At 41.1% G+C, this 27,329-nt stretch overlaps 1 long non-coding RNA gene across 2 annotated transcripts; it reads left to right on the forward strand.

The window, feature by feature from the left end:
* Window positions 1–27,003, forward strand: LOC105495729 (uncharacterized). Of its 2 annotated transcripts, XR_011614432.1 has the most exons (8): window positions 1–143; window positions 370–608; window positions 3,658–3,830; window positions 16,504–16,591; window positions 17,525–17,695; window positions 24,658–24,744; window positions 25,790–25,904; window positions 26,646–26,997. It is a non-coding gene; the product is annotated as an uncharacterized lncRNA (long non-coding RNA). The 2 variants fall into 2 exon arrangements; XR_011614433.1 differs by lacking the exons at window positions 1–143; window positions 3,658–3,830 and having other exon boundaries at window positions 327–608; window positions 26,646–27,003.
* Window positions 27,004–27,329: the final 326 nt, after the last annotated feature.

Raw genomic sequence — 27,329 nt, forward strand, 5'->3', positions numbered from 1 at the left:
GCCTCTTAGGGATGTATAGAGAGAATTCCCGCAGGAGAGAGATGGCATATTTCAAATTGGGACCATTTGATCCAGGGGCTGGTCATTAAGATGGAGCAGGGTATAGAGAAGCCATTAGGGGTGATAAGGAACAGCACCAAAGGGTTAGTAACAGTGGGGAACTGTTTGCACTCTCAGGCCTGAAAGAGTGGAGTAGGGTGGGATTACCTGGAAAGAGAGAGAGACAGAAGGAGAATGAGATTGAGGGAAGGGCTGCCTGGCAGGGGAAGCTGACACCTTCAGGCAAGTGAAGAAGCCAGCCCACAGCAACTCTGCAGGGAAGAATGTGGGGAAATAAATGCCTTCATCTCTCTCTTGTCCCACCCGCAGAGCTCCTTCTGGGATTCTCTATTGGCTGAATTCAGCCAGAAGCTGCCTAGGGAGACCCCCACAACTGGATGCAGCCCACTGAAGTCAGCTTCCTGGGGTGCGTAGCCGAAGGTAGCAGGGTGCAAAAAGGATCTGAAGGGACAAGTGAACAATGTAGAGCATATCTGTGCTGAAGACGTAAGGAGAGAGTGGAGGTCAGAAGCTGGCAGGGTCCCTGGTGCACGTGTCAGCTGCTAAAGGTAAGTCCCCTCCCGCTGCCACAGCCCTGCTGTCCTTGGCATTGACTGACACCCCAAAGTTCAAGGACCTTGGGTCGGACCCCTCAGAGATTGTAGGACCCACCAAGTGGCCAGTCCTGGGCACTGCACAGACACTGGGCATGGCTTTGTCAGGAAGCCAGCCAGGTTTGAGACCAGGGGCCGCTGGGGCTGTTTGTGCAATTCTGCCTGCTCGTAGCTGTGAGCTGCGTAGCCACGAGCTGTCGAAATCAAGAGGCTGACATTTAACATGCAGCAGCTTCCTGTGATGGATAAATATTAAACACAGCACGACCGACAGGACTAAGTAAATATCTATTAGTCTCCGAGATGGAGTCTGCAGGCACAAGGAGAGGATGTCCTAATTGTTCACCCTCCTTGTAATATTAAATAAGCATCTCGCTAGACTTCAGCCAGGAGGAGTTGCCTTGCTTGGTTCTCTCAATTTCTCTCTCTCTCGCTCTCTCTCTCTCTCTCTCCCCATCTCTTTTGATTTCTCTCAATCTCTTTCTAATTTTATTACATTAACTCAAAGAGTCTTATATTTTTTGAGAGCAGGCCAGAAAAAAACATAACATGAAAAAGTAAGCATTTTCATGACCTTCCTCCAAAGACTGGAATAGAAAGCAAAACTGCAGGAGACCCTAGTAATGGTACAATTCAACCTATTTCTTTATAAGTGTTAAGAAAAAAAAAGGTGAAAGACAAGGAGGAAGATTGTGGCAAAAATCCCTAACCCATGATGTCAGGTCTAGTGCTGGCTATCTTTCATCACCGTTGGAAAGTCTAATTTTCTACGCTGTGTATGTGTGCATGTGTGTGTATACATACATTATATTATCTATAATACACTATCTACTATATATATCTACCCTGAATATTAATATGTATATGATAGTATCTATTACACACACACATGCACACAATACATACATACACACACTTTGGCAACATGATACAGTGCCATGTTGATGAGCACCACACATTCAATCAACCAGTGCATGTTAACTATGCACATGCTATAAGACAGACACTATGCCAGGCTTTGAGTCAGAGGAGCAAACAAGACAGAGTAGATCATTGACTGTATTTGTTATTTACTGTTGTATAGCAAGTCACCACAAACTTTGTAGTCGAGAAAAACAAACACTTATTATCTCATGTTTTCTGTGGCTCAGGAATCCAGGCTTTGCAAGATCCTCTGCTCAGGATCTCTCATGAGACTGCAATCACAGTGTTGTCTGGGGCTGCAGTCTCATCTGCAAGGTTGACTGGGGAAGGAGCCACTTCCAAACTCATGTGTTGTTGGCAGAATTCTGTTCCATTAACACTGAGTACTGAAGGCTTCTGTTTTTCATTGGCTGTTGGCTAGAGGCTGTTTCCAGTTCCTTACCCTGGGGGTCTCTCCATAGGTTGGCTTACAACATGGCCACTGGCGCCATCCAAGCTAGCAAGGGAGAGAATGTATTAGCATATTAGCAAAATAGGCATTAGAGTTTTATACAGTATAATCATAGACGTGACTTCCTATCCCCTTTGTAGCACTGGATAGAGGCAAGACACTCAAGGAAAGTGTCACAAAAGAGTGTGTGAGTACTGGGAAGTGGAGATCATGGGGCCCACCTTATAGTTTATTGTCCACATTGGCAATGGAGCTTATGTTTCGGTAGAGAAGGCAGACAACACATGCATAGATCAAGAAAATCATCACTAATAGTGAAAAATGTGAGGAAGAAAATCACGAGGGATCTTTGATCAAAGATAGTGAAAGGCTAGTTCAAGGACAATGTGGAGACAGAAGGAGCGACTTTACACAGGGCCCCAGAAATAGCCTCTCATGAAGAGATCATTTTAGTGGAGACTTGATGAATGAGAACAACCCAATCTTGCTGCGGTGAAAGGGCACTCGGGCAGACGGAATGGCAAGAACAAAAGTCTGAAGGCAGAAAGGAGGCCAGTGTCATTGAAGCACAGTGGCATAGTGGAGTGTGGTTTGCAATAAGGTTGAGAGGTAGGTAGAACTCAGGCCATGCAGGGACTTATAGGTCAAGTGAGGGGAGACATTAAGATTTTATTCTTAGGGTGACGGGCAGTGTATTAGTGCCCTAGGGATGCTGTGACCAATTGTGACAAACTGTGTGGCTTTCAGCAATAAGAATTCACTTTCTCACAGTTCTGAAAGCCAGAAGTCTGAAATCCAGGTGTCGGCAAGGCCATGCTCCCTCTGACGGCTCTAGGAGTTAATCTTTTCAGCTGGGCCTGGTGGCGTGCGCTTGTCGTCCTAGCTACTTGGGAGGCTGAGGCAGGAGAATCGCTTGAAACCGGGAGGTGGAGGTTGTGGTGAGCCGAGATGGCACCACTGCACTCCAGCCTGGTGACAGAGCGAGATTCCATCTCAACAAAAAAAAAAAAAAAAAAAAAAAAAGAGAAAAAGAGTTAATTTTTTCCAGGCCTCTCTCCTGGCTCCCAGAGTTGCTAACACTCGTCAGTGTTCCTTACCTCACAGGCATGTCATTCCAGTCCCCGTTTCTGTCACCGCATAGCATTCTCTTCCTGTGTGTCCATTATAGTTTCCTTGTCCTCTCTCTAAGGACACTTGTCCTATTGGATTAAGGGTCTACCCAACTCCAGTAGTACCCCCATCATAATGTACAGCTTAATGACATCTGCAAAGACCCTATTTCCAAATAAGATCACAGTCACAGGCTCCAGAGATTAGGACTTTAATATATTCTTTGGAGTGGGGAGACACCATTCAGTCCACAACTGGAAGTCATTGGAGGGTTTGAAAAAGAGGAATGGTGCTTTTTAGAGAGCCCTTAGGTTACTGTCTAGAAAATAAATTTGGGGGCAAGCATCATAACCTGAATTGCAGGTAGATGACCATGCACATTCATAATGAAGATGGCTAGGTCAAGGGTGAGAACACTGGCAAGAAAGGGAGGTCTCAGTGGGAGGTAGATGCAGGAGGTCAGTGGCCATTGAGGTCTGTGTACAAATATCCCATTTCTCCTCCCTCCATTTGGAACAGAAGTGGAGAGTATGAACATAAGCAAGAGGAAGTGATGAGTATCCCCTCCAGGAGAACTTTAAGAGCCAGTGAGTGATTTGCTGGGCTCCCAAGCCCTCTGCTCTGATGACAGCAAAGCCCCAAATCATGATGCCTCTGTCAATCTGGACCCCTCAGCAGAGCCAGCTTCACAGGTGAGCAACCCATGCAGTCATACAGGGTCCCACAGTTAAAGGGACCCTGCACTTGGTTTATTGCTGTGTTGTCACCATCTTCAAATTCTTAGCAATATTTGAACAAGGAGTCCTGCATTTGCATTGTGCACTGAGCTCTGCAAATTACAGAGCTGGTGCTAACTCTGAGTGAGGCCAGTGCTTTGCAACACCTCAGCTGCCTCATGGGGAGCAAGTAGCATAAGTGAGAAATAAAAATTGTCGGAAGTCACTGAAATTCAGGAATTATTTTGTTACGGCAGAATAGCTTAGCCTATTCTAACTGCCCATGGAAGCAACATCAAGGCCAAAGGCTTCTAGAGGGGAAAGAAATGAGCCTAGAAGAAAGAGCACTAAGATGTGCTCAAATCTCTTATCTTATGTTTTGAGCTCTGGGTGAGATTTGCTTGGGAGGTATGTTTGTTCTTATTCCAAGGGCAACTACATTTCTAACTAGATCTATGCTATATTGGTATATGTCTTGGATAAAACCTCTCAGGCTCAGACAGACCTGAGTTGCACTACTGGCTGTGTGACTTTGAGCAGATGACTCAACTCTCCAAGGCTCAAATTCTCACCTGTAACATAGGAGTAATCGTGACAAGTTCTCCCTCAGGGCTGCTATGATAATCCAAGTAAGTGCTCAAATCGTGGTAGCTATTATTATTGTTGTTGTTGGATAATGAAGAGTGTGAGGCTTCCCCAAAGCCAGCTTCCCCACCTGATTCCTCTGAGTCTCACCCATTTAACTGGAGTGGATGAATCAGAACTTTCCCCATGGGAGCATTTATAAAAAGGGGACACCCAGCACAAAATATATTTTCCAGGGAGATCCCGGGAAGCACAACAAGCCAAGAAGAGCAGAGCAAAGCATCCCAAGGAAGGAATCTACGTCTGTAGCAGAGCACTCACAAGGCAGGTGCCTTTATCCCTGCTGTGCTTTCAAGGAAAGGAGATCCAGAGAGGTTATAGCATCAGTCCTTAGTCACAAAAAATTAGTAGCAGACCTGGGATTCATGCCAAGACATTCTGATGCCCTAACCAGGTCTCTTAACCACACCACTGCATGGCTTTTTGCAAAACTGTGGTTGATAAATTTGCCCTTTGTTATTTTGTGTCCTTCATGCCAGTAACTAACACAGTAAATTCCCATGCAAGTTTATTTCAAGGTTAACACTTGCCTTTGTAGATGACTTCCCTTGCTTTCTCTCATCAGAAATCTCTAACCATGCAGGGTAAGCGTGGATGGCAAGGAGCTTAGAACACAACTCAGTGGTCATGGGCCTGACGTCATTCATCATTTTGCATAACCTTCAAGGTCCTCTGACCTCCTCTCTCCTTCAAAATCTTACTTTGGGCTCTGCCTCTTCCAAGAAGCAGTAGCAAGTCCCCCAGCTGATGAGCAGAATCAAAATTTTTGTAAATGTACATACCAATGGAGTTATTTTAGAATATGTCCAGGCCTGCAGACCTGACTGCAAAAGCCCCTACTATTGGCAGAGCAGTGAGAAAACTGGTTTCACGGTCATGCCTTGTGCATTAGTTATCTATTGACTTACACTAATTGACCGATGCTGCATTAAAAAAAAAAAAAAAAAAAAAAAACCCACAAAACCTCAGCAGCATACAGCAATAAGTTTGTATTGCTTGTGCATTTAGGGTGCTCAGCTAGGTGGTTCTGCTGCTCTTACGGGGGATCACTCACATGTCCAGGGCTTGGATGGTTGTTGGCTGATTGAGACTGGCCTCAGTTGGAACGATTCTGGCATCTCAGTTTGCTCCATATATCTCTCATCCTCCAGGCTAGCCTGCGTATGTACGTCTTGCCGTGATGGCAAGGGGCAGGAGAAAGAAAGCCCATCCAAAAAAGCATATTCAAAGCTTATGTATCCCATAAGCTGACATCTTGTTGCCCAAAGCATGTCATGTGGTTAGTGTTGAAGGGCTCTGCAAAATGACATGGTAAAGAATGTGGTTGCAAGGAGGAGTGAAGATTTGTGCCTATTGCTCCAATTGACCACCATGGCACTAGGCTCAGGCCACACTTCTTCTTAACAAGGGAGCAAGTCAAACATGGTTAGTCAAAGTCCATACAAAAACTCACTTCAACAAGCCTCCTCTGGATTGAACAGTAGATATTAAGTCATAAGGTACCACATCAGAAAGATACTGCATATCTTTGGTTCAGCAATTCCATCACCAGGAACTTTTTTATCCTAAGGAAGTCACTGCACAGTGGACAAAGATGTATGCATAAGAATGCTCCTTCTGGCCAAAGACCAAAAACATAAATGGCCATCAGTAAAAGCCAAGTGAGTGAACTATGGTCCATATACGCAATGATCAAAGAAATAAAGGAAAATATATGATTCCCTAGAAAGTATCAAGTAATATGTATGGAAGGAAACTAGGCAGGGGAGGAGAATGGGTGTGGGGGCAACAAGGAGAGGCCGGAGTGAGAAGGTGAGGCTGTGACCTCAGAATAATGAGGTGAGAGGGGAGGGGATTCCAGGCAGTGGGAACAGCATGTGCAAAGTCCCAGCATGTGTGAGGGGTCCTGATGTCACTGACACTACCACTAGCCCTCCTCCAAGTCCTCTCCTGTGGGTCACATGGGCTCGTCTGGTTGCAATCCAATTTCAAAAAGGTCTCTTAACTTCCCAGGCTCAAGCTCTTACTGAGAGTCCACCTTGGTTTCTCAGGGGTCATTCCATTTTCCAAAAACCAACCAATTAGGTACAAGAGCAGAAGGGCTGTGTAGAATTTGCTAGAGTTGCTCTTTGAAAGGATATGAGCTAAGATTTTTTTATTTTTACTTTTTTTAGACAGAGGCTCTCTCTGTCACCCAGGCTGGAATGCAGTGGCACAATCTTGGCTTGCTACAACCTCTACCTTCCAGGTTCAAGTGATTCTTCTGCTTCAGCCCCCCAAGTAGCTGGGACAACAGGCACACACCACCACGTCTGATTAATTTTTGTATTTTTAGTAGAGATGGGGTTTTGCCATGTTGGCCAGGTTGATCTCAAATTCCCGACCTCAGGTGATCCCTCTGCCTCAGCCTCCCAAAGTGCTGGGATTACAGGTATGAGCCACCCCGCCTGGCCCAAGATTTCTAACAGATGGGTGCTACAGGTTGAATGTGTACCCCAAAGTTGATGTGTCAGAAACTTGATCCCCAATGCAACAGTGTTGGGAGGTGGGGCCTAATGGGAAGTGTTTAATGAGGGCTCCACTCTCATTAATGAATTAATGCCAATTATAAAAGGTCTGGCTCGAGGCTGCAAGTTTAATCTCTTGTTCTCTCACTCTCTCTTGCCCTTCCACCTTCCACCATTGAATGACACAGCATGAAGGTCCTTGCTAGATACAGCCCCTCAATCTTAGACATCCCATTCTCCAGAACTGTAAGAAATAAATCTCTGTTCCTTACAAATTACCCAGTCTCAGGTATTCTGTTATAGTAACACTTCATGAACAAAGACAATGTGTGAGCAGAGGGAAGGGAGTAACCGATGGGACCAGAGACAGCTTGGGATGGAGGGGAAGAGAGAGATTTTGCAAATCAGTTGAGCTGGCTTTGTCTGGCTCCACCATTTACCCACTTTATGACCAAAGGCGTGTCACTTCACCTCTTGGAGCCTCAGTTTCCCCCTGAATATGAGAATCACGCCCACTGCTAAGGTCATAAAGATTCAATGGTGTGCACAGTACATAGCACATTGGATATATTCAACTGATGGTAGCTAGATATTGTTGTTGCTGTTTCCTCTACCTCATTCTCTTTTCCTGACTTCATAGAACAAAACTACAAAGCATTTCAACCAGGGCCCAAGCTTCTATTTAGCATGAAGCAGTCTTTGTGTTCCCTGAGCCCTCTTTTGCATTTTAGATTATAGGTTTGATTAAGGATTCAAGATATTAGAATATGAGAATGCAAGTAACCTTCTGTTTTTCCTGCTTGTAGATATTGATTTTCTGCCCCCATCTTTCTATTCCATGGAGTTTGATGCCCAGGGACACATGTGGGCTGAAACAGACTGCCTCACCCACACACTGAGGCAGGCCCAAACTCCTAATTATAGGACAAGGTTAGGGTGGTCAGGCAGTCAGTACCTGGGTAAAGTCAGGCCTGAATTCATTCATTCATTTGCTAAGAAACATATGAATTCATTTATTTGCTAGTGAACTCAGAATTTACCATGTGCAGGCAGTGTACTGTGAGTGGAGAAGCAGTGGACAATACCCAGCCCCAGAGAACTCAGTATCCTAAATACCATGATGATAATAATGATAGATATTTACTAAACACTTGCTACAGGCACTGTCCTTTTATTTTCTAATTTGATTATCATAACAGTCAACCTCCCGCCACCTGCCTACATCTCCCCAGGTAACTGACTGTGATGCAAGACAGGCTGGAGCCCTCAGGAGAAAAGAGGTGTCTTCCCAAAGAACAGACATGGCAAAGGACTGACATGCTGGTCACCTCCCTATGCTGGGCCATGCACTCAGAGAGGCATGAGTAGAATGAGACACCAAAGAGGACCTTGCAGTGACTGCTCACCAAAGAGGGGGCACTTCTCAGCTCCACACTCCCACCCTGGACCATAGCTTGCTTGGTCAGAGTCTCTGGGAATTGGACAGTAGTAGCCTTTGGTCACTTGGAGTGGCTCTCTGCTGCATGACACATATCACTTTTCACTTGGAGACAGTGAGATGAACATGGAAAGTTCCCACTGTCTGCCAGGCCTCAGGAAGCAGAGGCAGGTTGAAGAGCGCCTGACCCCAGCATGGCAGAAGGGAGGCCAGATAAGTGAACTGATCCTTACAATGTGGAATCATGGAGGTGATAGTAAATACCTGGATGTCTACTCATGTGCTCACTTTATGGGAAAGCAAATTGAGGCTCCAAGAAGTTAAGCCATTTGCTCTCATTCTCAATGCAAGCATAAAGTAAGATGGGGGCTTGAACTCAGATCTACTTGATAGCAACAGTCAAGGGCTTATCCATTCTCTCCTATGTGTCAAGTGTGGTTGGGACCTTAGATTAATAAGAGGAAATTTGTGTAGTTCTCACCCTCAGGGGCTGATAGTAGACTCAAATTGCCAACAGCAGGACTCTGCGATTATGTTTACTTCTAAAATTATTTCTTATTTCATTGGTTTTGGCATATGTATGCACCTATAAAAGCATCAACACATTCAAGATCATAAACATATGATCGTCATATGACTTCTCGTGCCCCAGAAGTCACCTTGTCATCTCTTCCTGTCGTCATTCTCCACTTCCACTGTCACCCTGCAATCCAGGCAACCACGGTTCTGCTTTCTGTCAGTATAGATTCCTTTTGCTTTTTCTAGAATTCTATATGAATGGAATCATATAGCATGTAATCTTTTGTGTCTGGCTTCTTTAACTCAGCATATCTTTGAGTTTTGTCCAATTTTATGCATATGTCAATAGCTCATTCCTTTTTATTGCTAAGTAGTATTCCATTGCGTGAATGTACTGCAGTCTGTTGATCCATTCACTTTTGATGGGTATTATTTAGACTATTTCCAGTTTTTGGCTATTACACATAAAGCTGCCATGAATATTGATGGACAGTGTTTGTATGAATAGATTCCTTCAGTTGGATAAGTACCTAGGAGTGAAGTGGCTAGATAATATGGTAGCAGTATGTTTAAGTATTTTTAAAACCACAAACCATTTTTCAAAGAGGCTGTACAGTTTACAGGTCTAACAGAAGTAAATAAGAATTCTAGTTTCTCTCTGTCTTTGACAACACCTGATAGGAATAGCCTTTTACATTTTGGACTTTCAAATCAGTGTACAATGGTATAACATTGAGATTTTAATTTGAAGTATCTTAATGGCTAATGATGTCGAGCATCTCTTCATTGCTTATTTGCCGCCTGTATATCTTCTTTGTTAAAGCATCTATTCAAACTTTTTCACCCATTCTCAAAATTAAGCATCTAGTTCTGAGTTAGTTGTGACATTAATTTTGAGCATGTGCCCATTCTTCAATCAGGCTGTTTGTTTGTTATCAAGCTTTAATAGTTCTTTATGTATTCTAGATAAAAGTACTATATCAAATATGTGCTGTGAAAATATTCTAACTCTGTGCATTTTTAGATTCCTTTAACAATGCCTTTCAAAGAGCAAAAGTTCTTAATTTTTATGAAGTCCAATTTATCAATATTTTCTTAGATGGATAATGGTTTTGGTGTCATATCAAAGATCTTTTTGCCTAAGTCAAGGTCACAGAGATTTTCTGATATGCTTTCTTCTAGAAGTTTTATAGTTTTAGGTTTTATATTTTGATCTTTAATCAATTATAACCTAATTTTTGTTTATTGTATTAAGTATGGACAAAAGTTATTAATTTTTGGATATGACTATCCCATTTTTCCAACATTATTTGTTGAAAATACTATCTTTCCACCACTAGATTGCCTAGGCACCTGTGTTGAAAGTCAATTGATTGTATATGTATGGGTAAATTTCTAGATTCTATTCTGTTCCATTGATAAATTGATCTTTTTGCTAATATCATACTAGGAATAGGAAGAAACTTGGACTTAGTCTTTGAAATCAGGTACTGTAAATATATTTTAAATTTTGTTTCTATTTTTAAAGAGGTTTGGGTTTTTTAGGTTCTATGTTTTTCCATACAAATTTTAGAATCATTGTATCTTTTTATCTACCAATTAATAAAAGCCTGCTGGGATTTTGATTGGGATTATGTTGAATCCATAGATTAATTTAGAGAAAATTGGCATCTTGATGATATTGACTCTTTTATTCCATGAACATGGTATACCTACCTCTTCCTTTATTTTGATGTTCTTTAATTTCTCTCAACAATATTCCTTAGTTTTCAATATGAAGGTTTTGCCCATCTTTTCTCAGATGTATCCCTATTTTGTATTTTCACATGCTATTGCAAACAGTAGTGGGTTTTCATTTCAATTTTCAATTATTTGTTATTAATATATAGAAATGTAATTGAGTGTGTATCAATCTTGTATTCTTCAGCCTTGCTAAATTTACTTGTTTGTTCTACAAGCTCTAGTGTAGATACAGCAGGATTTTCCAGAAAGATAATTATATTGTTTGCTAATAAATCTAGATGCCTCTTATTACTTTCTTTTTCTTCCTTTATTGTACTGGCCAGAACCTCCAGAAAAATGTTGAATAAAAATGCTGATATCAGACATCATTGTCTTGTTCCTAATATCAAAGGGAAAGCATTCACTTACTCACCATTTAGTATTGTGTTTGTTGTAAGTTTTTCATAGATAACCTTTATCAAGTTGAGGAAGTTTCTTTCTGTTTCTAGTTTGCTAGGAGTTCTTAATAGAAATTGATGGATGTTGAATTTTTTTCAAATTCTTATTCTGTGACTACTGAGTTGATTATATGATGTTTCATCTTTAGTTTGTCAATATGATGAATTACACTGATTTTTTAATGTGAAACCCAGGCTTGCATTCCTTTTATCAATAAAAATATTTTTTGCTCAAGAATTTACTTTGTTTGACATTAATATAGCCACACAAGCTTTCTTTAATTAGTGTTAGGAAGTATATCTTTCCATCTTTCAACTTATTGCATCTTTATATCTAAATTAAATTTCTTATAAGCAGCAATAGCTGTGTCTTGCTTTTTTATTCAATCTAATAACCTCTCCTTTAATTAGGTATTTGAATAATTTATATTTGATATGATTATTCATATGATTGGGCTTAAATCTATCTTCTTACCATATTATTATTTACTTTGTATTTGTCTCATCTGTTTTTTGTTTTATTCTTCCTTTCTTCCAGTCTTCTTCTGGATTTATTGGATGTTATTTTATTATTCTGTTTTATCCCATTTGGAATTAACTATAACTCTCTTGTGTTATTGTAGTGGTTGCTTTAGAGTTTATAGCATACATCTTTAACTTATTAGAGCCTACCTTTAAATGCTACTAAGCTACTTCATATATTGTATAGGAACCTTTCAACAATATGCTTCTATTTCTCCCCACCTGGCATTTGTGCATTTGCTGTAACAATTTATAACATACTATGTATGTTATAAACCCCACAATACATTGTTAGTGTTCTCCCTTTAAAGCATGAATTATCATTTAAGGGGATTTAGATGTTAGGAAAAATGTATTTGACATTTTCCTATGCAGTGACCATGCCCAGTGCTCTTTATTTCTTTGTATACCCATATTCCATGTTAGTATCATTTTTATTTGGCCTGAAGGACTTTCTTTAACATTTCCTGCAGAGATAAAGCTAAAAAAAGACATGTTAAACATTTCTGAGAAAGTTTTAGCTTTCACATGTCTTTTTGTTTAAAGAATTCTTTATTTGACTTCATTTTTTTGTAAAATATATTTCCTGGATATATAATTTCAAACCCTTTTTTTTTTTTTAAGATACTGCTTCATTATCTTCTGACTTGCATTGTTCCTAATGAAAAGTTTGCTATAATTCTTATCTTTTTCCATCTGCGTGTAATACGTTCTTTTCTCTGGATGTTTAAGATTTCCTCTTTTTCATTGTTTTAGGTATTTATCATTTGTCTTGGAATAGGTTTTATTTGTTTGTTTGTTTATTGCATTTGAAGTTTGTTAAGCTTCTTGAATCTGAGTTTTCATCAAACTTGGAAAATTTTCAGTAATAATTTCTTTAATTGTTTTCTCTGTCCTCTCCTTTCAGAACGTCCAATTACATGTGTGTTAGGCTGCTTAAAGTTGCCCCCCAGCTTACTAATGCTCTGTTCAATGTTTTAATTCTTTGTTTTTCTGTGTGTTTGATTTGGTTTGTTTTTATTTCTATGTCTTCAGGTTCACTAATCTTTTCTCTTACAATGTCTAATCTTCGGTTAATGCCATTCAATATATTTTTCATTTCAGATATTGTCGTTTTTATTTTTGAAAATGTTTATGTCTCCATGTCTCCACTTAACATGCTCAATCTTTTCTCCAGGTTCTTGAACATAAGAAATAGTTTTAAAAGCTCTTTCAATGTCCTTGCCATTTTGATTGTTTCAATAGATTGATTTTCTCCTCATTATGGGTTCTATTTTCCTGCTTCTTTGCATACCTGGTAATATTTTGATTGTGTGCCAGCTATTGTGAATTTTATCCTTTCAGGTGCTAATTTTTTTGTATTTCTATAAATATTCTTGAGCTTTGTTCCTAGATGCAGTTACTTGGAAACAGTTTGATCCTTTCAGGTCTCGCTTTTAAGCTTTGTCATGTGGGACCAGAAAAGTGTTTGATCCAGGAATAATTATTCCCTACTACTAAGGTAAAATGTTTCTGAGAGCTCCACCTGATGGAACAGGAGTTATTCCTGGGTATTATGGTATCTAATCCTTTCAAGTACTTCTTCCTCTTTGCCTCAGGTCATTTCCTCACAAGCATTTGTTGATAAGCACTCTGCTGAGTACTTAAGGAGAGCCCTCGGCAAATCTCCAGAGCTCTCTTTTCCAGCTTTCTCTCTCTGGTACTTCGCTCTGCCAATTGTAGCAGACTTGGCCTCCTGAACACCCAGGCTTATCTCCTCCACTTAAGAACACCCAGATCTGTCTGAGTTCCCCTCCCTATGTTGTGGACTGGAGTCTCTCTCAAAGTATAAGCTGGGGCAATTGTAGAGCTCACCTCATTTGTTTGCCATCTCTCTGGGATCACTGTTCTTTGATACCTGATGTTCGATGTCTTGAAAACCATTGTTTTACGTGTTTTCTTTTGTTCTGTTTTAGTTGTTTCATATGGGAGGGTAAATCCAGGCCCTATCATCCCATCTTGCTGGAAGCAAAGTCCTTGTATGATTAAGTTCTGATAAAAAATAATAATAAAGATATGAAGAGGGGCTCTAAAATTGGGAAATTGGTGTAATCCGGGGATTTATTTGTACCGGGCCCTCTAATTTTACCTTCATGTAGATCTCCTCTCTCCGGCACTTGGGGATGGTAATGCTATACTCACTTTATAGAGGTCCCTGGGTCCTCAGGTAAGTAAGGTCCCAGGACTTTGAGGGAGCTGTCCCAGGTCACAGAACTGACATTTGAATATAGGCCTGTCTAATTACGCTAGCTATCCCGCCTCACCAGCTTACTTGTTTACTCAAGCACCAGAATGAATGAATGAATGGACTGGTAGGATGAAGTGAGTAAATACATGCATGAATGTTTAACATGCCTGTGGATCCTCTCATTTCTCACAAATAATAAAAATGTCAGCGCTGGAAGGGAACACCTATAGGTCATCTTGACCCATTTGAGAAGCTCAAGGAAGGCAAGGGATTTACCTGAGGCCGCACAGCCAGGGAATCAGCCCTGAGAAAGATCCCCTCTCCCCCTCTTCTTTCTCCAATTGAGGCTAATAAAGCAAGAACAGCATTCTCATAATATGTATGTGTGTGTATATACATTATTTGACTTTTAAGATGTATTTAAATATATCCCTTTCACCTGGGCTTGCAAACAGTCAGGTTTTATTTGAACAAATTAGTCCTGAGTGCATGGCGGAGTGCTGGGTGAGGGAGAGAGGTCAGAGCTAACAAGGAGAAATAAAGCAGGGATGTGCCGTTAGGCTGTGTCCAGGCTTATTTAGAAAACATTCTCAGTCCACTCTCCTCTGCAGCTGGTAACTTAATCTGGAAGACTCTTCTCCCAGACCCACTCCAGGCTGCTCTCACTCTGTCAGAACTGCTGGGATTGTTTTCTTAGAAAACCAGTTTGAAAGCAAAACCATTAAAAATGACTTGTAGTAAGGGGCTTTTCAGTAAGAGGAACCTAGGGATGAACATGAGTTTGCAGGAAGATAAAGTCCAACCTGGTCAGCAACAGTGTATTAATTGGGACTCTTTCTGCTATAAATTATAAAACCCAACTCAAACTAGGTTAGTGAAGATATAATAACTATATCTATTAATAAATTTTATGAATATTTACAGTAATATGCTGCATAATGACATTTCAGTCATTGACAGGTCACATACACAACATTTCCATAACAGTGTGATACCGCATTTTTACTGTACCTTTTCTATGGTTAGATACACAAATACTTACCATTGTGTTACAATTGACTATAGTATTCAGCACAGCAACATGCTGTACAGCTTTGTAGCCTGAGAGCAATAGCTCCTAGGTTCCATAAAGCATAGGTATGTAGCAGGCTACACCTTCTAGGTTTGTGTAAATGCACTCTGTGATTTTCATACAACGAAATCATGTGTGATGTTCCCACAATGAAATCACCTAATGATGCATTCCTCAGAACATACCCCAACTGTTGAGTGATGCATAACTGTAAATATATGCGTATATGTAAATATACGTGTGTGCGTACATACACACACACGCACGCACGCATCTGTTCGTGTAACTGGGAGGTTTACTGGACTACTTTAAGGCACAGTTGAGTCCAGTCGTTTTTGTTCCCTTTCTTTTTTTTTTTTTTTTTTTTTTTTTTTTGAGTCGGAGTCTCGCTGTGTCTCCCAAGCTGGAGTGCAGTGGCGTGATCTCGGCTCACTGCAAGCTCCGCCTCCCGGGTTCACGCCATTCTCCTGCCTCAGCCTCCTGAGTAGCTGAGACTACAGGCGCCCACCACCATGCCCGGCTAGTTTTTTGTATTTTTAGTAGAGACAGGGTTTCACCGTGTTAGCCAGGATAGTCTCGATCTCCTGACCTCGTGATCCACCCGCCTCGGCCTCCCAAAGTGCTGGGATTACAGGCTTGAGCCACCGCGCCCGGCCTGTTCCCTTTCAAAATAACTTCATTATTGCTCTTACAAAATGAATCCATTGTCGTTTAAGAAAAAAAAAGTAATATATTAAAAAGTGAGAAAAAAAAATAAAAGTCACCCGAAACCTGTCATCCAAAAATAATCATACTTTTTCCTAAGCTTTTTCTAACATCCTTAAGATTGATAGGTATGTAAATAATGTGAATTCTAATGTTTGTCTTCTTCTCTGATTCTAAGGTCAATAAACACTCATGGTCAAACATTCGGGAAAGAGAGAGAAGTATAGAGTAAAAATAATCAATCAGAATTCAGCCAACAAAGAGGTCATCTCTGTTAACATTATAGGATTTGCTTTTTAACTTTTCACCCTCTTTGTGTGTGTTTCATATGTACTGTACATCATACATCATGTATGTATATTCATTCAAAAGAAGGTAAAGTTAACATTGGATCATTTAAGAATCCCAGGCAGAAGGCAACAGGTTGAGCCCTTCAGAGTTACCTAATATTTACCACTGGGCAACCAGTTTGTCTTTCTCAATTAAAAGACAAAAAAAGTCTAGTGAAATCAGGCCATTCAATGTCAGTTTTAAATATTTAGAAAATATTTTCTCAGGTTTCTGACAGGAAAAGTAACTCTCATGCTGCTCTCTGAAGCTCTGCTTTTGTGGACAAAGAATAGGCCATACGGTTGCATCCTTTTCTCCTTACCTTCCACCTAATGCCCCCCAGCCCCCAACCCTTGTGCAAATGGTTCCACCATTGCTGGCAAGTGCTAGGACAGAATGATTGTGCTTAAGCGCCATCAGCGTGGTCCTGTACCAGTGAGTTAGGGATTAAGTAGGACTTTTGACTGCTCCCCACAAACCCCCAACCTGTCTGTTCACTTACAGGAACAAGCTGGAAAACCTCATTGAGCCTGGGCTTCAGTATTGATACCGTTATAGAAATCGTGAGTCTCCACTGTGTTTTCTTTGAAAGGTATACAAATACATCATGCTTTTGTGGGGTCTTGGAGACAATCTTCTAGTATTTGGGCAAATTTGGCTTGGCAGTGAAGCCGGAGGTACAGCCAGGAAAACCTTGCACTACTCTTTTAAAGACTGTTGTTAAGAGGAAATTGTTTAAGAATTTTACACACCACTGCTTCCCACTGGGCGTGGAAGAGCTGCTTCTGGGGCATATGCAGACACAGCTTTAAATAGCCTTGACCCGTAGAATGAAGTAGGCCTTCCACAAATCCCTTTCAGTCTGATTATACGGGAAGATTTCGCTTGTTATTACTCTGTTTTTAACACTTCTCTAGCGCTTGCTAATCTCCCTTTTTAAGCAGCAAATAGTCTTCAAACACAAAACTTTCAGTGAGAAGTGGTTATATGGCCAGCAACATGCAATAGAATATTATTACTGTATTCCACCCACTCTAAGATGCCATGATTGTTAAAATGCACCATTATTTTTGCATACCCCTAAGACAGAAAACTAATCTTCCAATTAGTTGTAAAAGACCATTTGTTGTAAGTTACATTTTAATTCCCAAGTTGCTAAAGTATAAAAAAAAAGAAACAGACAAAATCCTGCATGTCCTGGTAATGGCAACATTTAATATTCTCACTGCTTTTATATTTATGATTGCCTTCTATTTATGGCTGATGATGAGGGTTTTGCATTTACAGGTGTTACATAAATTATCTTTTGAAATAAATGTGTTTTTAAAAATCAAGTGGATTGATTTAAAGAAAAACCTCAATTATAACACTATTGATACAGATACTGCAAGCTAGTTTATGAACAACTAAGGATTGTGGAATCTCACTACAAGTGATTTGGCAAGGATGGTACTATGTCATCTCCAGGATTTTCTTAATACTGAGTGAGAATCTGTTATGACTGGAGACATCTTGTTACCAGCAGAAGAGATCCAGGTTACCCCAAGCTACTGTCGTGTATCCATGTGAATCTGCAGCAACTTCAGCCCTTACCTCCTCGGAAAGAAGAATTTGATTGAGGAGCATAAAGCAGAAAAATAAACTGGGGCAAGTTCCAGAGCAGGAGTGGAAGGTTATTAAAAAGGCTTTAGAGCAGGTAAGAAAGGAAAGAACCCTTGGAAGAGATCCAAGTGGGCACCTGAAGGTCGAAGAGAGAGAAAAATGGAGGTCATTTAGTCTTGATCTTAGGGCTTTATAGGCTCACCTATTTCCCATGATTCTTCCCTTAGAGGGAGCTTTCTGCATGTTCAGTGTTTTATTTACCCTTGGGAATTGAGCATGTGCAGTGTATTTAGAGAGTTACAGGCATGCCCATCCAAGGCTTTCATCCTTTTTCTGGTGGTATACCCAGAAGATCATACTTTGCCATTTTTGTCTCTTAATGTGTATGCCCAAGAAGTTGATTCTCCCTGGGGCCTGGCTTTAATTAACACTTGAGCGTTAACAGGTGTGGACCATCATGAAATAACCTCTCCTGGTGCCAGCTGCCAGTTTATCACTTTTAGAGAAGCAATGCAGTAATTGCTGAGCCATCACCACAAATTTCTAGTGGGTCGGGGAGAGAGCCCTCTCTTGCCCGGCTCATTCCTAACTACCTGTAACAGAGAGAGAGTTTCCCCCTTCTTCTCTTCTGGGACCAAATTCTAAGCCGCATTCTTTACTACATTGATCAGATGGAATCTCTTGCTGTATTCAAACCAAGACATGGTTTATGTGCAAGTCCTTTCTTACCATCATTTAGCCATTCTTGACATATTTTGATATATTTATTGTCTGTAGACCATCCTCAAGTAATTTTTTTCTAGAAGAGTATATGAAGATATGCTTTTCAAAACTAAAAAATATATAAGAATGTTTTCTTCTGCCACATCCATACAATACAAACAGTTTGGCTGGGTATAAAATTATTGGGTCTCATCTTTTATTCTTTTAAGGTGCCCTTTTGAGGGCATTTATTATTGCAGAGGAGAAATCTTAGTCTTTTGAAGTTAAATTATTATTTTAATGTTTAATTTTTTCTGTCTAAATCCTTAGAAGATTTTTCATTTACCTTTGGAATTCAAAGCCAGAATTAATATAGTCATGATCATTTTTTTTTCATTATTTTGTTCATAACATGGGATGCTTTTCAAGACACACTATAAAGGTTTCCTTAACTCTGGAACTTTTTACATTGTATGTTTGATTAATAGTGGTGCTATAATGCCTGACTGTCATGATGGTTATTATAATTAATTGATATTTCTCTCATAAAACAATTAGGGTGATGCCTGGCATCTGCTGAGTGCTCAACAATTTTAATTATCTTTTCTGTCTCCTTTACAGTCGTTTTCTGGGGTATTTGGGCTTCTTATTTGGATAAAGCTCATATTTTTTATAAATTGGTGTTGCCTGTCATTATTTTCACTAGATCCCTAGAAATAGGTCCAAGACAGCACACTTTATGATCCCGTGAAACGTAGGATACAACTCCACCTTGGTGAAAGAGACTCTGAGATCTGACCCTAATCTCTAAGAAGGCACCAGACTTTTGATCTCATACAAGTACAAACCAAGAACAGACTCTAATGAAACGCTTTGAGTATGCATTCCAAACTTTCAGTGGGTAAAAAAGCATAAAAATTTATCAACTCATAAGTGCAATTAGGCTGGCTAAGCAAATGTAAACAGGATAAAAGAGTATCTCTTAAAAGAGGAAGAACTTTTCTCAAGCAGTTATTAAAGATCTATCTACAAATTGCTTATATGTTAATTATAAATCAAGTACTCTAGAAACACCCATTGATAAATGATTTTCATGCAAATTATAAATTGCTTAAGAGAGCTCATTCACAAAATGATCTGTGCACTAATTACAAATCAAGAAACTTAAACATACACATATACAAATGGTATATGTGCTAATTACAAAAGGCATTTTAGAGATTATCATTTACAAATTAAATACATGCTCATTGCCCACTAAATACTTCAAACAATTCTATGTACCAATAATTTTCATGCTAATTACACAGCAAATAATCTGAACCATACACAGTGTTTGCAAATAATCCATGTGCTAATTACACAACAGGCACTTTAAAAACACCAACGTAAAAATGATTTGTGTGTTAATGACATAACAAACACCCTAGAAACTCCCAAATACAAATGATTTATATCTAATTACACATCAGACACTTCAGGAACACCCATGTGCAAATGATTTATGTGCTAATTACACCAACACTTAATTTCAAAAATGTCTAACAACAAATTATTTGTATGCTAATCACAGATCCAAACGCTTACAATTGATTTATGACCTAATGATTAGCTGTTCTTATTTAGTTTCCTTTAAGGACCCATCATCTCAACAGATTGACAGCTTTCTTCTAATTGGTACTTATTATGAATATAAATAAAATGTCTGAGTCCATATCGCAAAGTTTTGGGATCTTTATTCTCCCTTCCCCAATCCTGTCCAATTGTTGCAGTCTGGACTGTACCCCATTTTGGGGTACAGTGAATTGAAGGATTTATCTCTTAGAGCAGGCTAAGGAGTATTAGCTAGGGTAAGAGTGTTCTCTTCCTTTTGTCTGTTTCATTGGAATCATCAGATTAAATTAATGAATGAAGTATAGGTGCTTATTAGCCACTCAGTCTATATACTAATCTTTCATGTTCGAAGAGCTATTACTGTCCTCAAATGTTTTTATGCAGAAATTTTGTCCATAATGGCCACTACTACTTCCTTATGCCCTCTCTAGCATGTGATAGCTTCCAAAAAAATATTTCCATATTCATTATCTTATTGGATTTGCTTCTTATAAAGGAGGAAGGACTCAAAAACAGAGGTTAAAAGTTCCCGTTTTGCAGATGGGAAAACTGAGGCTCAGCATAGCAAAGCAGTATTTCTCCTGGCAGACTTGACTCCAAAGTCAGCCAAACTTCACAGCTAATGGTTTTTCTTCCACCTAGTCTCCAGTTGGCATTCCTCCACAAGAAAACCTTCCATGGCCATTGTCCCAGAAGTCTCTAGAACCAAAACACCAACACTGCACATAGGATGGATCCACTCTCTCCCGCTACTGCATCCCATCCTCTCTCCTCCAGACTCTCTTGGATCCCTGGCCTCTCCCTCCACACCATGCTGGCATTTCAACAAGACTGGGGGCCCCAGCACGCTTCTCACCTCTTTAAGAGTGAAAATGTATATCCCAGAGTTTGTGGCTTAATTGGCTGATTAATAACAGAAAACCTAATTGAATGCTCCCAGCTCGTATGTACGATGTCTTAATGTTAGAGCCTTGGGAATAAACACACAGCAGGGAAGTCTGAACTGCAGCACAAGCACTAGCACTTTCAATTTAAAAGTCAATCTCATTATACAAGAAGCTGTTCCCTTTATCCCCCTGGAAAAGCTCACACTCTCAAACCACATTCCCCTTGTACCAGCATCCTCTACTCCATCCTGTCTCTGAGTGATGCAAATATTAGGATGGGTCCCCTTTCTCCTTCTCTCCCCTTCCCCTCTCCCTCCCTCTCTCTCCGTCTCTCTGTCTCTGTCTCTGTCTCTCTCTCTCTCTCTCTTTCTATTTGTTCTCCCTGCTGCATATCTGAGCATCTCAGTAAATATGCATGAAATGCCACTGTGAGGTCTGTGAAGAGCACAGACGTGGGCCATCAGAGGTGACGTGCAATTTGGCATCGCCAGCACCCAAGGGTGAGGGAGGCAGTGAGGTGCCTCCAATTCAAGCCTCATGTTACATCCTGATCCATTCAGCTTTCTCCTTCGGGGCAGCCTGATTAGAAGTCTTAGGGTGCTCAGAAAGCTGAACTAGATATTCTTGGCTGGGCTTAGAGTGACCAGGGAAGAGTCAGTAAGGGCTCCCAGACCCTAGGCTCCTCCTGGTCAATCACAGCATCTGAGGCAGGGCTGAAGCTCCTGGGCAACTTCATTAATCAGCAAAGGGCTGCCATAACAAAGTCGCACAGACTGGGTGCCTACTTTCTAAACAAAAGAAATTTATTTTCTCCCTGGTCTGCAGGCTGGAAGTCCCAGTTCAAGGTGTAGCAGGGCTGTTTACTCCTGCGTCCTCTCTCCTTGGCTCAAAGATGATGCCTTTACACTGTGTCCTCAATATGGTCTTCCCTCTGTGCACGCAGTGTCTTTCTCTGTATCCAAGTTTCCTCTTAAAAGGACACCAATCAGATTGGAATAGGACCCCATCCTAAGGACTTCTTTTTAACTTAATCATCTCTTTATTTATTATTATTATTACTGTTTAGAGACAGGGTTCCACTCTGTCATACAGGCTGGAGTGCAGTGGTGCAATCATGGCTTACTGCAGCTTCAACCTCCTGGGCTCAAGCCATCCTCCTGCCTTGGACTCCCAAGTAGCTGGGACTACAGGTATGCACCACCACCCCTGGCTAGTTTTTTAAATTTTTTTGTAGAGATGGGGTCTCTCTATGTTGCCCAGGCTGGTCTTGAGCTCCTGGGCTCAAGCGATCTCCCCACTTCAGCCTCTCAAAGTGCTAGGATTATAGGCATGAGCCACTGCACCCTGCTTTAATCATCCTTTTTTTTAAACTTTTATTTTAGGTTGAGGAGTACATACACAGGTTTGTTATATAGGAAAATTGCATGTCATGGGGTTTGGTGTGCAGATTATGTCATCACATAGGTAATAAGCATAGTACTGAATAGGTAGCTTCTCCATCCTCTCCCTTCTCCCACCTGCCACTCTCAAATACACATGTGGTCATGTTAATCACCTCTTTAAAGGCCCTACCTCCAAATACAGTTGACTTCAGAGGTACTGAGGGTTAGGGTTTCAACATATAAATTTGGTTGGTGAGTGGAGGGAAGACACAATTCAGACTATAACAGCATGTCTTTCTGCTTGGATATCTCCAAAACTCCTCAACCTCAACATGTCCAAATGAATCCTTATGACCTTGAACCTCCGCCCAGGCCCCCGATGCCCTTGAGACTTTCCCATCTAGCAGAATGTCACCAACACAAGCTGGAGACCTTTTGATCTATCCTGTCCACTCACCCCCCTTCCCAATTCATCTCCAGCTTCCCCCATTGACCTGACTCCCCAAATGTCACATCCCCAAGCCCAAGTTCCCATCATCTCTTTCCTGACCCTCCACTCCAACCCCCAGGTGTCTTTCTGCATCCAACTCTGCACATCTGCTGCCTATTCTGCAGAGTGGCAGAAGTATCTTCTTCAAGGCACATCTGATTATGTGCCCTCACACCTGCTCAGCTTCCTGCATCTTCTCTGACCATCTCTTCAATGCTGACACTCTTAGAATTCAGTCCCATCCACCTCTCTTCTCTCCCCATCATCTTCCTGAACACTCTCATCCACTTCTACAGCTTCAGTTACCTGCTACAACTTTGCATTAGTCTGTTTTCATGCTGCTGATAAAGACATACCCAAGACTAGGAAATTTATTTTTTCCTTAAAATAAAATAAAAGAGGTTTAATGGCAATGGACTCCCAGTTCACGTGTCTGGGGAGGCCTCACAATCATGGCAGATGGTGAAAGGCACATCTTACATGGCAGCAGACAAGAGATAATGAGAACCAAGAGAAAGGGGTTTCCCCTTATAAAACCTTCAGATCTCATGAGACTTACTCGCTACAATGAATAAGAGTATGGGGTACTGCCACCATGATTCAATTATCTCCTACTGGGTCCCTCCCACAACACATGGGAATTATGGGAGCCATAATTCAAGATAAGATTTGGGTGGGAGCAGGACAAAGTGACTCACACCTGTAATCCCAGCACTTTGGGAGGCCAAGGTGGGTGGATCACCTGAGTTTAAGAGTCTGAGACCAGCCTGGCCAACATGGCAAAACCCCATCTCTACTACTAAAAATACAAAAATTAGCCAGGTGTGGCGGTGCACATCTGTAATCCCAGCTACTCGGGAGGCTGAGACGAGAGAATCGCTTGAACCTGGGAGGCAGAGGTTGCAGTGAGCCAAGGTTGTGCCACTCCGTTTCAGCCTGGGTGACAGAGCAAGACTCCATCCCAAAAAAATAAACATAAAAAAGATTTTGGGGGGGACAGAGCCAAACCATATCAAACCTACAGGCCACTCTTGATGCCTTCCAGATTATTCCCCAAACCCAGACCTCTCAACCAGCTTTCAAACCCAAGGGTCTTAATACTTTAATCCGTTATCACTAAGCAAAATAGCCCTGTAAATATCTGTAATGAGATATTAGATGAAGCAGAGCTTGTAATTATTATTTTGTTTTCATTGAAATATTGTTTTAATAAATTAGTTTATTTTCACTAAAAGAACCCACCAGCCACTTCTCTAGGGAGACACGGTAAATCACCCTGTGGTAAACTTTTGGATTGTGAAAGAGCCACATAAGTGGTGTCTCCAGTTGAGGTGAAAACCCATTCCTTGAAGGAAAGGTGTAATAGAACCATTGACACATGACTGCCACTCTCCCCTTCAAGATTTCTCAATGGGCAAGGATAAATTTACATTGCGGTTGTAAATGAAGCCTCCTGGGAGGAAAAAGATTGAGACCTGAACTCACTTTGTTGCAAAATTCAACATTTGTAGAACTTCTTTGCAGGGCTGGGGAAGTCCCAGATGAAGGAAATAGGCAGCAGGTTGAGAGGGTGGACATCTAAAGCCCTACAGTGGAGATCATTGTGAAGGAATGGGGTGTCTGGTCTAGAGATGCAGCCCCGTAATAACATCTGGGTGCTTGGGGAAAAGGACCATAGCTGAAATGGACACACCATCTAGTCATAGCCCCCTAATTTGATCGTTTCTAAAACACGACCACCAACCTATAGCGTTCAGTGACTGTGTGGTTGACTGTGACCTCTAAAAGACTACTTGAGACCCTGAGCATGGAGTCGTTCTGTAATCTGGGCAGGAGTCTGGAACAGCATCCTCAAAACTTGGGAAACAGGGGCACCAGACTGCACCAGACAAGTTCCCAACAGCAGCACATTGTGGAGACTGAAGACTAGATAGTGATAATTTATGAATGAAACTCTGGTTTATTCTCTACCTAACTTCAGAAGCAAGACTGACCTCCTTGGACCAGACTTTCTGGACAATTTGCTGGCAGAGGAAGAGACCACAAGAGGAAAAAGGTGGACTCCCTGGTAATTTAGAGGTTTGATTAACAAATTTGAATATTTAGAAGAGACTTTATTTTCACTAAACAAGATAGCTAAATGGTAAATAAACCTATTCAACATTATTAGTCATCAAAGAAATTTAAGTTAAAGCTACAATGACATATCACCACACACCCTTGAAAATGGCTAAAATAAGGACTGATATTATCAAGCATTGGGGAAGATGTGGAGCAACTAGAACTCTAATACTCAATTTGGGAGTGCAAATTGGTTCAATCTCTTTGGAAAACTGTTTAGCAGTAGCTACAAAAGCTGAAAGCATAGATTGTGACCCAGTAATTTCATTTCTGGGTATTACTACACATATATACACAGGAATGTTTACATATTTCCACCAAAGTGCCTACACAAGAATATTCATAGCAGCACTATGTGTAATAGCCTGAAACTAGAAACTACCTAAATGCCCATCAACAGGTTAAAAAAAAAGAAGACAAACTGTGGTATGTTTCTATAATGCATTGTTACTCAGAAAGAATAAGGATGAGGAGAATGTAACAACATGAAAGAATCTCACTGTCCTAATATTGAGCACAAGAAACCAGAAATACTTACAGAAAAGTATACCATACTGATTGTTCTATTTATATGAAATTGAAGAGCTGGCTAAACTAATCTATGATGACAGAAGTCAGAATGTGATTACTTTTGGAAGGAGGAGCATTAACCAAAATGGGACATAAAGGAGACTGTTGAGATACCTGAAATATTCTTGTCGTAATCTGGGTAGTATTGTATGAGTATAGATATGTATTAAATTGTGTCTCCCCACACCTTCAAATTCATATGTTGAAGCTCTCTTCCCCAATATGGTTATGTTTAAAAACAGGGCCTTTAGAAGGGAATTAAGGTTAAATGATACCATAGGTCCCTAATCCCATAAGATTAGCATCCTTATAAAAAGAAACAGCAGAGTTTGTGCACTCACTCTGTCTTTCACTCTCTGTCTCTCTATCTGTCTCCCTCCCTCTCCTTCTCTCCCTCCTACTCTCTGCATGCATAACACAAGGAGAGACCATGTGAACACACAGCAAGAACGTGGTGCTCTGCAAGTCAGAAACAGACCCTTCATCAGACACCAAATCAGCCAGCACCCTGATCTAGGATTTCTGGCCTCCAAAATGGTGAGAAAATACATTTCTGTCGTTTAAGCCATGGAGCCTGTTGTATTTCATTATGGTAGCCTGAGCAGAATAAGACGGGTATATACAAATGCAAATTCTATTGAGAAATTTGTATCTTTTACCCTGTTGAAGTAAGTTATACCTCAATTGAAGAATAAATAAAAGAGAAAGAAGGAGTGGCACAACCTTGTTTGTACTCCCAAGCTGGTGAGTGGTTGATGTAGGTTGCCTCTCACTGTGCCCTCTTGGCCGATGAGAAAAGTGCAACTTTGAGTAGTGAAGTGACATGTGGTTATGGCAGCAGAACTAGGTACACATAATCCAGTTCAGTTTGGTGAACAATCACAATGTGTGCCCTTTGCAAGCCCCAGGGTGGGCATTGCTGTCAGGAGTGGCCTCACAGGAGGTGCCCAGGCCTTGAAGGTAAATAAGCATTTACAACATTGTGTGGTCCACACTGCAATGGGCTTCACAGAGGTCACAAGAGCACTGAAGGACCACCTAGCATAAACCAGGATGTGGGAGTGGAAACTCCCCCTTCTCCCAAAGTCAGTCCTGGAGCTCCATGTCCTGCTCCTTAAAGTGTGGTCCACAGACCAGCAGCCTCTCTGTCATCTGGATGCTGGCTGAAGATGTAGAATTGTGGCTCCCCCCAGGCCTACTGCATCAGGATCTGCTTTTTACCAAGATCCCCTGGGAAAGCACACTCGCACTGGAAAAGTGCTGGTCTGTTTATTTCAGAAGGACACTGGGAGCCATGGACAGCTCTAAACATGAAGTGGCATCCTCTCCTAGAGCTGAATCCCCCACGTTCTCCATCCTGTCTGCAGACACTTCTGAGCACCAGGACATCCACTCAGTTCCCACTGACCCAGGTAACTAGGTCCCAGGAGATTCTGTGTCTCCACTTACCTCCCCAACAGAGCAAGTCTAGCCCTAGCAGGTGTGCAAGCCAGCGATCTGGCAATTAGAGCCACTGATTGGAAAATGGGCTGCTTACCTGAGACAAAGGAGGGCTTCTCTTTTCTGAGGCCTTAGACAAAGCAGGCTTCCAGGGCGGCTAATTACCTGATAGGTAGCAAAGCTATCACCTACTGGGCCTTTTAGCTCAGTTAATAAAGCAATTTTTCCAGTCTTTTGTCCTTCTCTTGTGATTTCTTGGCCTACACACGTTTTACAAAATGAGAAAGTTACGCAAGCGCTACCTAATCCAGAGTTCAGCATTTGGGGCCCAGATTCCGGCCAGGCCAGCAGCAAAGCTACTGTAGAACCAGGCATCTAGGAAAAGATGTGGGTCTCTGCTCCTGGGTTTGTAGACCCAACAGAGTATGAACGATGGCACAGTTTGCAGGTTATCCTATGAAATAATTTAAATAAGATCATCTATATGGGGATTAAATGTAAGCTCTATTTAAGGATGGTGGT

Source organism: Macaca nemestrina, chromosome 15 (assembly GCF_043159975.1).
Source record: "Macaca nemestrina isolate mMacNem1 chromosome 15, mMacNem.hap1, whole genome shotgun sequence".
Lineage (NCBI taxonomy): Eukaryota > Metazoa > Chordata > Mammalia > Primates > Cercopithecidae > Macaca > Macaca nemestrina.